Genomic DNA, 15,241 nt, shown 5'->3' with positions numbered 1-15,241 from the left:
GGATAAGAATACCCCTCTGATTCATTCAATTAAAGACTTCCTGGACCAAACTCAATGCCATTATAATTGGTGCACTGGGCAATTGCTTATTGCTCTAAGTCATTTTCAGGCAAGTAGAGAGACAAAGTTATTTCATTTTTGGTAGTATGCAGTCTAGGTAATTTAAAGGATTCCTATGCTAAAATGCAAATATATCCTGGATACATTTATAAAAAGATCAATTTTGATGGCCTGGCATGGTAGCTCATATCTGTAATCCCAACACTTTGAGGGGCTGAGGCAGGACGATCACTTAAGTCCAGGAGTTCCAGAGCAGCCAGTGCAACATAGCAAGACCTCATCTTTACTAAAAATATAAAAAAATTAGTCAGGTGTGGTGACCTGTACCTGTAGTCACAGATACTTGGGAAGTTGAGATAGGAGGACTGCTTGAGCCCAGGAGCTTGAGGCTGCTGTAAGCTATGATTGTATCACTGCACTCCAGCCTGAACAACAGAGAGAGACCCTATCTCAAAAAAAATTTTAAAGAAGTAATACATTACGCTAGGCTCAGTAGTTAGTAAATGAAATATTTGAGCTTCCCTCCACCTTTGCTCACAAAAATAAATGTTAGAGAAATAATACCAGAGAAACGATTTAGGAATTAAACTAAAGAAAATGACTGGATAGCTCTAAAGGAATATGACGATAACAACACTGCTGTAAAGACAAAGCCTAGGCCCTGGGCAATGGGAGGCAGAGCAGCCAAGCCTGAGAGTCAGCCCCTCCCTAGCGTGGAATCCCAGAAGACAGCCAATATTCCTGACTCCTAGAGAACACAAAGCAATACTCTCCATGGGGAAACATGGAGAGTATTGGTCACCCAGGGCCCCAGGTGACCAAATAACAATCAACCGACTGTACATCATGTATTAGAATTCGCAGGTAGATATGCAATAACGATGTGTAAAATGTACAAAAAATTAAAAATGGAATAAACATGAAACATGAACATGAGCTGACTGTCACGGTTCCTTGCCATCTCTGAACCAACTTAGATGTGGAAACCTGGAAAGGGTCTATGAAATTCCATGGTTTATAACCCTTCAGTTGTTCTCCCGTTATCCAAACTGCAGATCTATTAGCTGCCCAATTATTTTCTCCCAAAGATTTCCAGGATCTCTTAGCCACTGTTAGATTCCTGTGGCTCAAGGCACTCTGACTGCTACTTCAATTTTGCTACACATTATAAGTAGTTAAGGCCACCTTAACTCTAACAGTAAACACTGCTACTTAGCCTCTGTTGTTCTGGGCCCCATCATCCAAGCAATATTAGGAAGATCAACTCCTGGACAGCTTCTTCAAATGTCAACCCCAGCCCATAGACGGCAGCCTTTTCAGACCAGCTTCTCAAATGTGTCAGCACTCCGCTTCAGGATCCCTTACTGTCTTTGTGAAGGGAGTGTCCTCTGGGTCTTCTTCGTTAGAAATAGTGAAGTGATAGGTTTGAAGATTGTACCTAAAACCTTTTTAACATGCATTCTAACATTCCGTCCTTTCTGAGCTATCGGACCCTTTATTGAGACTGTTAAAGAACTTGTGGCATTTCCTCATTTGCCATAGGCCATCAGAGCATACAGGATTTGAAGAACCATCCCAGAAAACTATCGGGATCAGCTCCAAGTGTCCTTGACAAACAACTGAATCTTGACTTATGAGTGAGTGCCTCTATATCAATGAATACCCCTGATTTAGCATTATACTGTATGATAAATGCACCTGACCACAGTTACTTAAGCATATCCTAAGAGTGACCCTGTATGGTGCACCTGAATGCAGTTGGGAATTCTGAGCTAGGGAATCCAGGAGTGGCCAACCCAGAGAGCTATTCCTTCTCTATGAGGAACATCTGGGCCCCATCCTGTCCTGTGGAATGTGGGCTGTACAGGGGTTTGAGGCCCTGTGTATGGGGTTAAAAGGTTTCCAGGTGGAGGTTATTAGGGGAGGGGGCTAAGTGAACATGCTATATAAACTGCATGCTTTTTGCAAGTGGTTGTGGTTCTCCTGTCTAGCTCACCACCACAGGACTCTCTCCCCTGTATGTAAGCCCTTCATGAGACCCCATGTCTTGTTTACTGGCTCTGGGTCTCTTCTTCTGCCTCTTGAACCTGGTGCCATCCCCACTGAAGTCAATGGGAGTTCAGCACAACATATATCCTCCTCTCCACTCTAATACACTCAAGGTCCACTCCCGGGTGGGTTTCAAGGTACTTCAATTGTTCAGTGGGTAGGCTATTTCGCCCTGGAGATGGCTGGTACTTCTCCGCTGAGTCTACACTCTAGTTATCAGCATGGAGACAATGAGCAGTGGCAGAGAAAGATCTTAAAGCATGCAAGAATGATTTCATAAGGCACCTGCTTCAGGTGAGATTCCTACACAACTGTTGGGCAAGGAAAGCTGTTTTTCTCTGTCAGAAAAAGAAGATGACTCCTGTCTTCCAGGGTGGTTTAAGGGAACTTAGGGGTTTAAGGCCCTCAATCTCATCCATCCAAATGAACTCATCCCACGTCTCCTTATTCCGATCATGGCCCTGAGTTTGAAATAGGAGATTTTACAAAGCTGTGTATCCTGTCTCCTTGGCAGCCCTACCAGCCTTATAGTCAGATCCTGGGCCTGGGTTACATCACAGTCTGCCCTGCAGTGACCAGAGATTAGTCTCCTTTAAAGTAGCCATAGATGCCCTCTGGCTTTCAGAGCATGCCTTAAGTAGGCAATGAACCATCCTCAGCGTAACATTTTCTTTCCGCAGGTCAAAAGTAGCCATCTACTTCACAATCTGCATAATTATCAGTGCTTTAATAGCCACTGTGTGTTGCAGCTACTAGATCTCCTAACAACTGACCTTCCACTTAAGCCATATCCCAATTTACTACAGATGAGAGTTTAAGTAATTGCAATGCTGCTGCCTGCTAGGGTTTATTTTCATCCCAATTTACCACTAAATATATGATCCCCATTGCTTTCAGACACGTCAGTAATCAAATTCCAAAATCCTATCGGTAGGGTATCTTGTCTGTAATTACTTGTTTTAGTTCAGTTTCCCTAGGACACTGAACCTGAGACATGCATTAAGTGCTGAGGTTTTAATTGGAATATGCAATCCAAAGGTGGGAAAGAGAAGAGATAGTAAATGAAGCAGGGAAGGGTGAGCAGCAACACAAAGTGAGATGTTACTGCTGTGACCACTGCATTACCATGAAGAAATAGAGCCAGTGGTTCAGCGATGCATCTGCTATGTGACATGCGACACTTCTAAACATGCTGGACAGAGACATGCTGTACAGGCCTTGAGAGATAGTTCATCAGAGAGAGAAATGGAAACTGGAATTTACCTGCCTGGCTACCTTCTCTTTCCTGCAGGAGCAAGATGCTCTCAACCAGGTACAATCTTGCCCCTAGAGAAACATTTGGCAAGAGGTAGTTTTATGTCTAGAGGCATTTTTTATTTTCACTACTTGGGGGTGCTATTGGCACCTAGTGGGTAAAGGTCAAGGGTGCTGCTAAATGTGCTGCAAGGCACAGGACAGTATCCCATGAGAATTACGCAGTCCAAAATGCCATCACTGCTGCCGTTGAGAGACCCTAAGCCAAGTGCTGGAAAAATCAAGAAAATCTGAAGAGATAAATTAGATGTGTCTAATTTAAAAAAAAAAAAAAAAAACAAGAAAAGATGAAAGATATGGAAGGCATTTCACAGAAGAGAACACACACAGGGAAAACTAAACACGAAAAGATGCTGAACCTCATTAGTTACCAGGGAAAATCAAATCACAGCAAGATTCCATTTCACACTCAATTGATTGGCAAAAATTAAGATATCAAGAACACCAGGCATGAAGAGAATGGTATTCAAAGGGAGTAGTCATATACCACTTGTTGGGAGTGTAAATTGCTACCAATTCTGTGGGAAAGAGTTTAATATGTATTATGTTGTAAAATTGATCATATGTGTGTTTAAGGTGACCACTTACATCATTTTGATCGAGACTGTCCTGGTTTTAGCACAGAAAATCTTACATCCTGGAAAACTCCTCAGTTCCAGGCAAACCGAGATGGTTGGTTACCTATACATCTTATCTCCTAGGAATCCACTTCTACATATACTTCCCTGAAACACTCTTGCACAGGCACCAGGAGAGATACAAAAATGATCATAGTACCATTTTTCATAACAGCAGATAATGGAAACAACAGAAATATCAATCTATAAAAGAACAGAAAAATAGACTGTGATATATTAACACAATGTAGTATTACTTAGCCGTGAAAATGAACTATGAAATTTCTATTCTGCCTCTGAGGAGCTTGAGATGCTAATGTTAGCCTGTTATGCTTCACAGTAAAATCTGCTGCACCTGGTGACTTGGGCGAGCTCCACACTTGCAACACAGACCCAGGAGTACAATGAAAGTGGCTTTGGAAAACTGTAGAATAGAGCTGCTATTCAATTTACACAACTCAGTCTCAGAGTGGAGAAATCCATGAATTGAAAATTACCATCTCACACACATACCCCAGTGGAAACACACACATGCACAAATCTCTATGTAAATATATCTCTGACATCAACAGTCTTCACAGAGACTTGGCCTTATGAGAATCTAGAGCCTTGGAATTGGCTTGTGACCATAAGCCAAACTCTTCATTAGTTTTCACAAAAACCTACTCACTATGCTTAACATGCTTATAAAAGTTGTCCCATAGAAAGAGTTTCTATCATGCAATCTGCATCATCACAATAGCTCCGTGAAGCCTCGAACACAGTCAAATGCTGAAAAGTTATTTCCTTCAGGCCTGCTTTCAACCACCTTGTTTTCTTCAATCACTTATAAAGGTATTTCCTCCCTCCTCTTTTCTTGTTGAAATAAATACACATTCTACAAACCCCTTTTTTTTGAGACAGGGTGTGTTGCTCTGTCTCACAGGCTGGAGTGCACTGGTACAATCTTGGCTCACTGAAACCTCTGCCTCCCAGGCTCAAGTGATCCTCCCACCTCAACCTCCCCAGTATCTGGAACCACAGGTGCACGCCACCCTGCCCGACTAATTTTTTTTTTTTTTTTTAGATGGGGTTTCACCATGTTGTCCAGGCTGATCTTGAACTCCTGAGCTCAAGCCATCCACCTGCCTCAGCCTCCCAAAGTGCTGGGATTACAGGTGTGAGCCACCAAGCCCAACTTACAAATTTTTTTCTAAGATAGAATCTTAACAATTTTGGTAACCCTATTACCACAACAGTCTGTCCAATCAACCATTCATTCATCCATCGACCTAACTTTGTTCATCTTCCCATTTGCCTATCACTTTTTCATAAACATATTATTCTGTCTGCAAGTTAACTTTTATTTTCCTGAATTCTGGTACATTTTACAGATTTCTTGTCTTTAATTCTCCTCTCTCTCCCTCACCATTAGATGCCTTAATTCCCAAGTAACCTGACAGCATTATGGAACACTATATTCCTGTGTCTTTAAATACAAACTATCCTGCTTTCTTTTATTTTCTTTCCTTTTATTTTCTTTTATTTTCTCTTTTCTTTTGAGAAAGGGTCTTGCTCTGTTGTCTAGGCTGGAGTGCAGTGGTACGATCACAGCTTACTTCCTAGGCCCAAGTGATCCTCCCACCTCAGCCTCCCACCTCTCTGCTGGGATCACAGGCAGTGCCACAATGCTCAGCTAATTTACTTTATTTTTTTTGTAGAGATAGGGTCTATATTGCCCATGCTGGTCTCAAACTCCTGGGCTCAAGTGATTCTTCTACCTCAGCCTCTTAAAGTGCTGGGATTATAGGCATGAGCCATGATGCCCAGCCCCTTCTTGCTTTAAATTCTCTTCCTATCTTATTTGGCTAGGGAATGTCTACTTACTCTGTAATCTTTTATCCAGATGTTTTCTTCCCAGTAGACTGTTTGCAATCTAGTTCTTCCCCTTCCTTTACCAATGTCCTTTTGCAATGTGACTTTGAACCTCTAACCAGGAGGTAGAATCTATTTCCACATCCCTTAAATCTGAGCTGGCCTGTGAATTTCTTTGTTCTATATGTGGTAGAAGTGATTGTTCTGAGGCCAGGCCTTGAGCAGCCTTGCACACTTATACTTATTCTCTTGAATGAGTGATCCACATGGCTCAGTTGCCATTGAATGAGTCTTGGTTAGCCTGCTGGAGAAGTGAGTTTCCCTAGCCACATCCAGTCAATCACCAGACATGGCAGTGAAGCATCTGAGACTATTCAGCCCCAGCCAACTTGTCAGCAGACTACAGAGCAAATCTAGCTAAGATCAGCCAAGCTTAGTCCAAGTCAGTAGAAGTTCCCAGCTCACCCACAGGCTCATGATCAATAACACATGCTTATTATTTTAAGTCAGTGAGTTATAGGGCTATTTGTTAAACAGCAACAAGTGATACTCTCTTTCCTGATCATGTTCAATAGCTACAACATACTTCTAGTACAGCCCTTATAATACTAGAGTTTTTTTTTTTTTTTTGTCTTTCTCTTCCATAAACACAGAACTCCTTGGGAACAAGGACAATTTTTGTTTTGTATCTCAGAATCTAAATAGTGCCTGCTGACTTTTTCATAGATGAGTGTCAGAAAAATATCAATGATTAATTAGTTAATTAAGGATTATAATGTTGCCTAAGCCAAGGGACTCTTTAGGAGGCAGACAAACCCAGGTTTGAATCCCAACTGTATTTCCTATGTTACTTCAGACAATTTGGTTAACCTTGATAAGCCTTGTGTGGTCATCTCTAAATTAAAGACTGGAATAATATACATCCTGCAAGACTGTGATATTATATAGATATATAATCATGCATAAATATCTCCACCTGACACAGAGTGGATATCCAACAGATAAGAATTAAATGATAAAATACATGTAAAGCATTTAATATAGGACTTGGCTTCTAGTTGCTCAATAAATGATAGCTCTATTCATATGATCATGATCATCACCATCATCTTTGTTGTCACTTCTTCTAGCAGAAACTGTAGGTGCTCTGTCCTCATCCCATTGGCAGTTATTATTGTTGTGCAAGTTGACTTGATGGTGACTTTCAATAGTAAACATCTGGGACTCTGCCTGAGGGCTTCCTCTGGCTGCTAGAGTTTTCTTGGTCTACACGTATGGTAAGTTACAAATACCAGGGAGTTAACACTCCATACTCCACCTAAGGGAGCAGCCCTTAGTCGAGATAGATGGGAGAAGATAGCTAAATACCCTAATTTCCATGCCCTTGGTTGGGATAAATCCAAGTTATGTTCTGTGCTGTATCCCAAAGTTATCTAATGTGATTATACCCCTCTTGATCACAGAAATGATAAGGCACCTTTTTTGTTTTCCTTCTTTCCTCTGTCTCACATCTGCACTACCCTACAAATGTGTGCTGGCATCACCTCCGATTAAACACCACTCCATTTTTTTTGTTTCACTCTCCGCTTCTGGACAAATCAACCTAAGGCACCATTACTCTTTCTAGTTTATGTTAGTCTTGTTGCTTCAGAATCCAATCATTTCTTAAGGAACTTTGACTTCCATTTGAAAGGCCTAGCTTCTTAATGATCTCTCCAGCTAATCAAAGAATTTTATCTAGTCCAGTGGATGACAAGACTAATCACAGAATGGGGTATGTCATATTTAGGCCTTCTGTTTTCATCCTGGCTCAATTCTCTAAGTATATGAGAAGAGGGTTAACTGTGCACTGTGGGTAGCTCTTTGCATATCTTGATGGGCACCTGGAAACATGGTATTGATTTTGGCCAAGTCAGAGGTGAAATGTACTAGCTAGTGATGTATAAGGTGCTGTGAAAAGTCTAAAACCCCACCAGCATCCTGTACCAGTTTGTCTATGCTGTTTATCAAAACTGTACTGATTGATGGTTTGCACCTGTTTACTTGTTAACAAAACTTGCTTTTAGCTACCTGAGCTGTGTGGTACAAAATACCCCTCAGTAAGCTTCAGCCTTGGCTCTCCTGTGAACTTGTAGAGTCTCATGAGACTTTTTAATTATCCAGCACTGTATAATTGCTGCATTGGGGTTGTTTTCTAATGATCAAAAGCTTTATGGAAGGATTTGGGGTGGAGGAAGGAAGAATTCCTGCACCGTACAAGTTTAGAACCATTTCAGACAGTTACGAATATTGGAAAGCAAGCTGCACTTTGCTGAGATCTTAAAATACTGTTCAGTTGAGCTATCAAGAATAACTCTTCTGAGCACAGACTTTAGGGTTGTCCACCCTCCAACAGTAGCTGTTGGCTTCTTGCAAATTTGGACCTACAAGGTCATCGCATACATTTCTTTTCCTCCTTTCCCTCCCCTATGGACATTGCACAATGGTTACATAATCCAAGATGTGAAACCCTCACTGCACAGAGGATACGTTTCTCTGGTAACCATTGCTTAAATCCATATATTCTCATCTTTTTAAAGCACCAATTTGAAGTTGGATTTTAATTTTCCCTTCAACATTCCATCTATGAATAACCCAGTATGAAAGTTTTAGTCTTGAAGTTATGCTTGACTGACCTAAGCCACTAGTCCTCAAAAAACTCTTGTTTCTCATCTAGAAGGACACCCTTCCCACAGGCTGCCTCTCAGTGTCTTGAGCAACAATGTTCTTAGAAGTCAGGAGCCATGTAGGAAGCAGGAGAAGAGCTACAAACATATCTGGAATGCTCAAGTCTCTGAGTGTTACAAGATAACCCGCCTAGAATATGAGATTTCAGGGCAGAATTTTCTTTATTTTCACAATTTGGCATCAACACCCTCTAAGTTTCAGAAGCAGACCACAGACATATACATCATAAACAGTTCTTTGAAATAGTGGAATAAATTACAATCTGACTATTGTGTATTAAAACACAAATAGACAGCATACCCTGCATATGGAAATTAGAATTATATTTGGAGATTTACAAGGAGCTTGGGTGGTCATCTATGCCCAAATATCTTTCAAATTCATCCATCTCCAATGTCACATCCCTAAGCCAAGTCAGCAGTATCTTTTATGTGGGTAAGAGCACCCTGTTTTCAGCTCCTGCAACCCCATTAATACTAGTTGGCTATAATAAAGAAGAATGGCCTTAAAAAATATAAATTCTTTCATTCACCTGCTAATGACTGTCCAATAACTTCCATCTTTATTAAAATAAAATGAAGACACTTTCCCACATCTAAACAACTCTCCAGCTTCATCTCCTACATCCTGCTTCTCCAAAGCCCCTCTCTTAAAGTGATATTGGCCTGGTTTCCAAACCTTGAATATGTCCACATGGATCCTGGTTCGTGACACATGGAAGGTATGATCTTCAAACCCTACTCAGCTGGATTTTTTCTATCACTCAGTTCTCAGCTCAAATTCTCTAAGTGTTCTGCTCTGACACTCAAACTAAAGTAGTCCCTCATCCCTTATCTCATTAACCTGCTTATCGTGTTCATAAACATTATCAATGGTTGTCAGTTTCCTTTTCATTTATTTACTTACCCTTTCCACTGGAATGTCAGCTTCTGCAAGGTCATAAGCTTGCCTTTTTAGTTTCCAGTGCCTACAATAGTTTGCAGGCCTATAGCAGTAACCCAGAGAATATTGTTGAATCAATACATGCATGTTTCTGTATTTTTAGTACTGTTTAATTTAAAATACATTTTAAAAGGACAAAACCATAAGGTAATTTATTCCCCTACCTTTATATGATGGCTGTGGATGAATTAAAGACTCCAGAGGAGTGGGGCTATTTCTATTCTGCAGCTTTTCGTTGGTGCTTGTCAGTCTTCTTCATTTTTTCTCAGTGTTCATTTTGGCAAGAGGTGGAAGCATTTCACCACAATGTATTTCTGTAACAATATAGTATCAAAATGACTCAGAACCCCACTAACATTATGCTGTGCTTAAAAATAAACAAAACATATAGCCACATTTACTTTACATTCTCCCACATGCAGTGCATTCTTTTTTACTGTTTCTGTCATTTTCTCAGGCATGCAGCTACGGATCTGTATATTATTACCTGGACACCTCAGGGAGTATTAGACTCCTCTTAGTATCTTGGCTGCATCTGTACCACAGCATTTTCTAGACTATGAATAATTATTCTATCACAAATCCATCTCTCCAATAGATGGTGAACCTTGTTTGCTCCCTGAATCTCTGGGGCCTAGCCCACTAACTGGTAATCATACATTTTCAATACAGTCAGTTCTTGATATTTGCAGTAGTTATGATTATGAAGTCACCACAAACACTAAGTTAGCAAATACTGACGCATTGTTCCTAGGAGAAATAGAGGGTTAGGTTTCTGCAAGTCTCTGGCTCCAATATTTTTGTCAAATAATCAATACATAACTCTATTTTATGTGTGTCAGTGTGTATACATATTGTTGATTTATTAAGATGGAACTCACAATCAACAGCACTGAAGCTCATGCCTCAACAAAGATTTTCTAACACATGTGTTTTCTCCATAAGGCACGTGACAGCCTATTGTGCTTAGGAACATGAGACAGCATGTCAGCCCCACACTATGGTTCCATTTCAAACCATGGAGTCACCAACATTAAGCACAAAAATGTAAAAGCTATGAGAAGGTGAATCTGTAAATATGAAATCACAAATAATGAGAATCAACTATATACAGATTGGCTGAATCACAGTTATATGAGGATTATGCAAATTCCCAACCTTGTTTACGGTTCAGCATACCCCTGCCATTTAAATGAGTAAATAATAAATATTATAGTTAGGGTAGAAAGGGACTACATACAGATTTTATATTCTTCATGAAAGACCCAGGAACTGAAAGTAAATCTTATTTCTTATATTCTCTGCTGTCCTATTAAAAACACAAATTCCAGCAATCCTATCAAAATATTAATAACATTATTTGCAGAAATAGAAAAAGGAATCCTAAAATTCATGCAGAAACACAAAAGACTCCAAATAACTAAAGCAATCCTGAGCATAAAGAATGAAACTGGAGGCATTCAAGTACTTGATTTCAGATTATACTACAAAGTTACAGTAACCAAACCAACATGGTTCTGGCATGAAAACAGACATGTCAATGAATAGAATAGAATAAAAGTCACGGAAATAAATCCAAACACTTACAGGCAACTAATTTTGACAAAGGCTCCACGAACATATATTGGGGAAAGGACAGTCTCTTTAATAAACGATGCTAGGAAAACTGGATATACATATACAGAAACACGAAACTAGACCCTTCTCTCTCACTATATGCAAAAATCAACTTAAAATTGATTAAAGACTTATATGTAAAACCTAAACTATGAAACTACTAGAAGAAAACATTGAAGAAACATTACAAGACATTGGTCTAAGCAAAGATTTTTGGGGTAAGACCTCAAAAGAACAGGCAACAAAAACAACAGTAGACAAATGGGATTACATCAAGCTAAAAAACTTCTGAACAGCAAAGGAAACAATTGACAAAGTGAAGAGGCAGTCTACAATATGGGAGAAAATATTTGCAAACCATCCAAATAATAATAATCCAATTAAAAATGGACAAAAGACCCAAATAGACATTTCTCAAAAGAAGACATACGAATGTCCAACAGGTGTTTGAAAAAATGCTCAACATCACTAATCATCAGGGAAATGCAAATCAAAACCACAATGAGATATTATCTCAATCCAGTTAGAATGGCTATTATCAAAAAGAAAAAAAAAAGTAACAAATGCTGGCAAGGATGCGGAGAGAGGAAAATACTTGTATGCTGTTGGTGGGAATGTAAAGTAATATAGCTATTATGGAAAACGGCATGTAGGTTTCTCAAAAAATGAAAAATAGAACTACCATACAATCCAGCAATCTCACTGCTGAGTATATATCAAAAGAAAGGAAATCAATGTATTGAATAGATATCTCCACATCCATGTTTATTTCAGTGCTATTCATAATAGCCAAGATATGGAATGAACCTAAGTTTCCATCACTGAAAGAATGGATAAAGAAAATATGGTGCATGTATACATTTAAATACTATTCAACCATAAAAAGAAATTAATTTCTGTCATTGGCAGCAATATGGATGGAACTGCAGGTTATTACATTAAGTGAAACAAGCCAGGCAAAGAAAATGTTCTCACTCACACATGGGAGCTACAAAAATGTAGACCTCATGGAGGTAGATGGTAGAATTATGATTTCCAGAGACTGGAAAGGAAAGTAGGGAGCAAGAGAAATGAGAAGACGTTGATTAATGAGTATAAAAATACAGTTAGATAGAAGGGATAAGTTCTAATATTTGGTAGTGCCGTAGGAAAATTACAGTTAACAGTAATTTACTGTATATTTCAAAATAACTAGAAGAGAATTGTAATGTTCCCAATACAAAGAAAAGATAAACGTTTGAGGTGATGGACATCTCAATTACCTTGACTTTATTTTCACATTGTATACACATATCAAAACATCACAAATATCCCCAAAATATGTACAATTATGACATATCTATAAAAAAATGAAATTCCAGAGCCCAGGTATTTTTTTCTGCATGATATTAATTATTGCTCCTCCAATTTTCAGATAAGTTCAAAGAAAATTTCCCTGAAAATAATTATAGGTTAATAGTTCGCCTTGTCTGTTATAGGTCAACCTAAATTCCTAGAAAATTGCTGCATTTTTCTCTTTGGATAAGAATAAGAAATACCAGCTTTTATTTCATTATATACACCAGTTAACTGCAAGTACAGAAGATCCATACTTAGTTCCTTGTATTTTCTGTAAAAATGCAAGTACCCTGTGAGAGGTACAATGGAGGGATCACACGTTACATGTCTATTTTCCAGTGCATTTGAAAAATGTTTATGGCCCCCTTAGAAATATTTTCCAATTTAGTTTACTTCTCAATATTTTAAAATAATGACCTTTAATATTGAGTTACTTGTACTTCATAGAAAGTAATTTGTTGCTAAAATTATCTTCTCAAAAGCATGTTCTGTGTATTAAACTATTATTGCTAGGATCTGTAGGACTTAGTAAAAAGCAATGCCTTACACAGGCAACAAGAAATTCTAGAAGGATAGTTCAGACAGCTGCTTTTAAATTAGTTCAAAATAGGCTAAAATACAAGTAGACGTAATTTCTTTTCTGTATCTTTCGATACCCCATTCAAATAGTTTAGAGTATCAGCAAACAAGTCACCTTGTCAAGGAATGCAATTTTAAAATTGATATAATCATGTGGGTCTACTGCATAATAATAAGATAATTCAATATATTTGACAGAAGTAATACTTTGATCCAGAAAAATAAAACTAAATGCATTTTGTAAATTTTGTATTTTGTTAGCATCATTATATTACATTTTCTTTCTTTCTTTTTTTTTTTTTTTTTGAGGCGGAGTCTCGCTCTGTCGCCCGGACTGGAGTGCAGTGGCCAGATCTCAGCTCACTGCAAGCTCCGCCTCCCGGGTTTACGCCATTCTCCTGCCTCAGCCTCCCGAGTAGCTGGGACTACAGGCGCCCGCCACCTCGCCCGGTTAGTTTTTGTATTTTTAGTAGAGACGGGGTTTCACCGTGTTAGCCAGGATGGTCTCGATCTCCTGACCTTGTGATCCACCCGTCTCGGCCTCCCAAAGTGCTGGGATTACATTTTCTATATAACCATTTTGAGTTTATTTTCTAAGAATTCATGCTACTTTTAATTTTCTATTTACACTACAAATAGCCAAATTAATCAAAGAAATATTAGATATCATAAAATTACTTTAAGCCATTCTCAAATCATCACTAAAACTCTTCTCTCATATTTATTCCTCTTAAAACATGCCATTAAGAAGCCTTTACCCATATATCTCTGCTAAAGCCATATTACCATTACTGACTTTTAAAAAGCAATCTGGGGTCTGGGTGTGGTAGCTCACCCTGTAATCCCAGCACTTTGGAAGGCAGCGGCAAGCTGATCACTTGAGCTCATGAGTTTGAGACCAGCCTGAGTAACATGGCGAAACCCCACCTCCACAAAAAATACAAAAATGAGCTGGGTGTGGTGGTGCACGCCTGTAGTCCCAGCTACTTGGGAGGGCTGGGGTAGGGGGATGGCTTGAGCCTGGGAGGTAGAGGTTGCAGTGAGCTGAGATCACACCACTGTACTCCAGCCTGGGTGACAGAGCCAGACTTTATCTCAAAAAAAAAAAAAAGAAATCTGAATGCTGAATATTAGTAGACTATGTTCAGATAACAGCTATACCATTCTGAACATGTTGATAATGCACATTTTAACAAAAGGTACAGATGTCAATTAAATTTAGTATTTGCATTTCCAACCTTCAAGAGGAAGGAGTTGGCTTTGTATCCACAGACGGGCTCCACCTTTTACTAGGTGCACGATTTGAGGCAATTTATTATTCCCTGAGATTATTTACTCATCTGAAAGATGGAGAAGAATACCATTTTCTATAAAATAGCCTACACAGAGTACCTGGCCAATAATTAATAGTAAGAAAAATTAGTGTGCATTTTTTACCAAGTACAAAACCACTCTAAGCAGCATTTTAGTTACTGAATTTAGCTCTTCAAGCCAAAAATCAGTGGCCTGATATCTGTGAATAATTTGAAAAAGAAACAAGCAAACAATCCTAAATGTCCTAGCTTACTCACATTTTGACTTACATGTAAGATAAGCATCTCTATGGTTTGATATGTGTGTGTGTGTTATAAAAAGGGGTACACCCATCAGAGAAGCATAACTAAGCTTTCACATAAGTTTATGCCACTTTGTTTTTGTTTTCTTGTTTTGTTTTGTTTTTGAGACCAAGGAACAAGTCTCACTCTGTTGCCCAGGCTGGAGTGCAGTGGCACCATTTTGGCTCACTGCAACCTCCACCTCCCAGGTTCAAGTGATTCTCCTGCCTCAGCCTCCCGAGTAGCTGGGATTACAAGTACCTGCCACCATGCTTGGCTAATTTTTGTATTTTTACTAGAGACAGGGTTTCACCATGTTGGCCAGGCTGGTCTCGAACACCTTACCTCAGGTGATACACCTGCCTCGGCCTCCCAAAGTGCTGGGATTACAGGCCTGAGCCATCGTGCCTGGCCCCATTTTGTACTTTATTTACATAGATTCTCTGGACATTTTACTCCTATATTGGGGATGTTGGCCATCAGATGCTCATTCATAATATACATTCAAAACACGGCACCCGACTCTGAGATATGAATATATTATTAGGC

The 15,241-nt window shown here is 39.2% G+C and overlaps 1 protein-coding gene across 2 annotated transcripts in view; it reads right to left on the bottom strand.

Annotated features, from left to right (window-relative positions):
* PAK5 (p21 (RAC1) activated kinase 5) overlaps positions 1–15,241 on the bottom strand; it is a 316,229-nt gene that overhangs the window by 170,810 nt on the left and 130,178 nt on the right. For both annotated transcript variants that reach the window (XM_010355272.2, XM_010355273.2), the window contains one exon: positions 9,728–9,877. The gene's annotated coding sequence lies outside the window, so the exon portion shown is untranslated. The remainder of the gene's footprint in view (positions 1–9,727; positions 9,878–15,241) is intronic.

This window comes from Rhinopithecus roxellana, chromosome 13, assembly GCF_007565055.1.
Source record: "Rhinopithecus roxellana isolate Shanxi Qingling chromosome 13, ASM756505v1, whole genome shotgun sequence".
Classification (NCBI taxonomy): Eukaryota; Metazoa; Chordata; class Mammalia; order Primates; family Cercopithecidae; genus Rhinopithecus; species Rhinopithecus roxellana.
The sequence above is the reverse complement of the archived record's forward strand: the minus strand, read 5'-3'. Positions and strand labels throughout refer to the sequence as shown.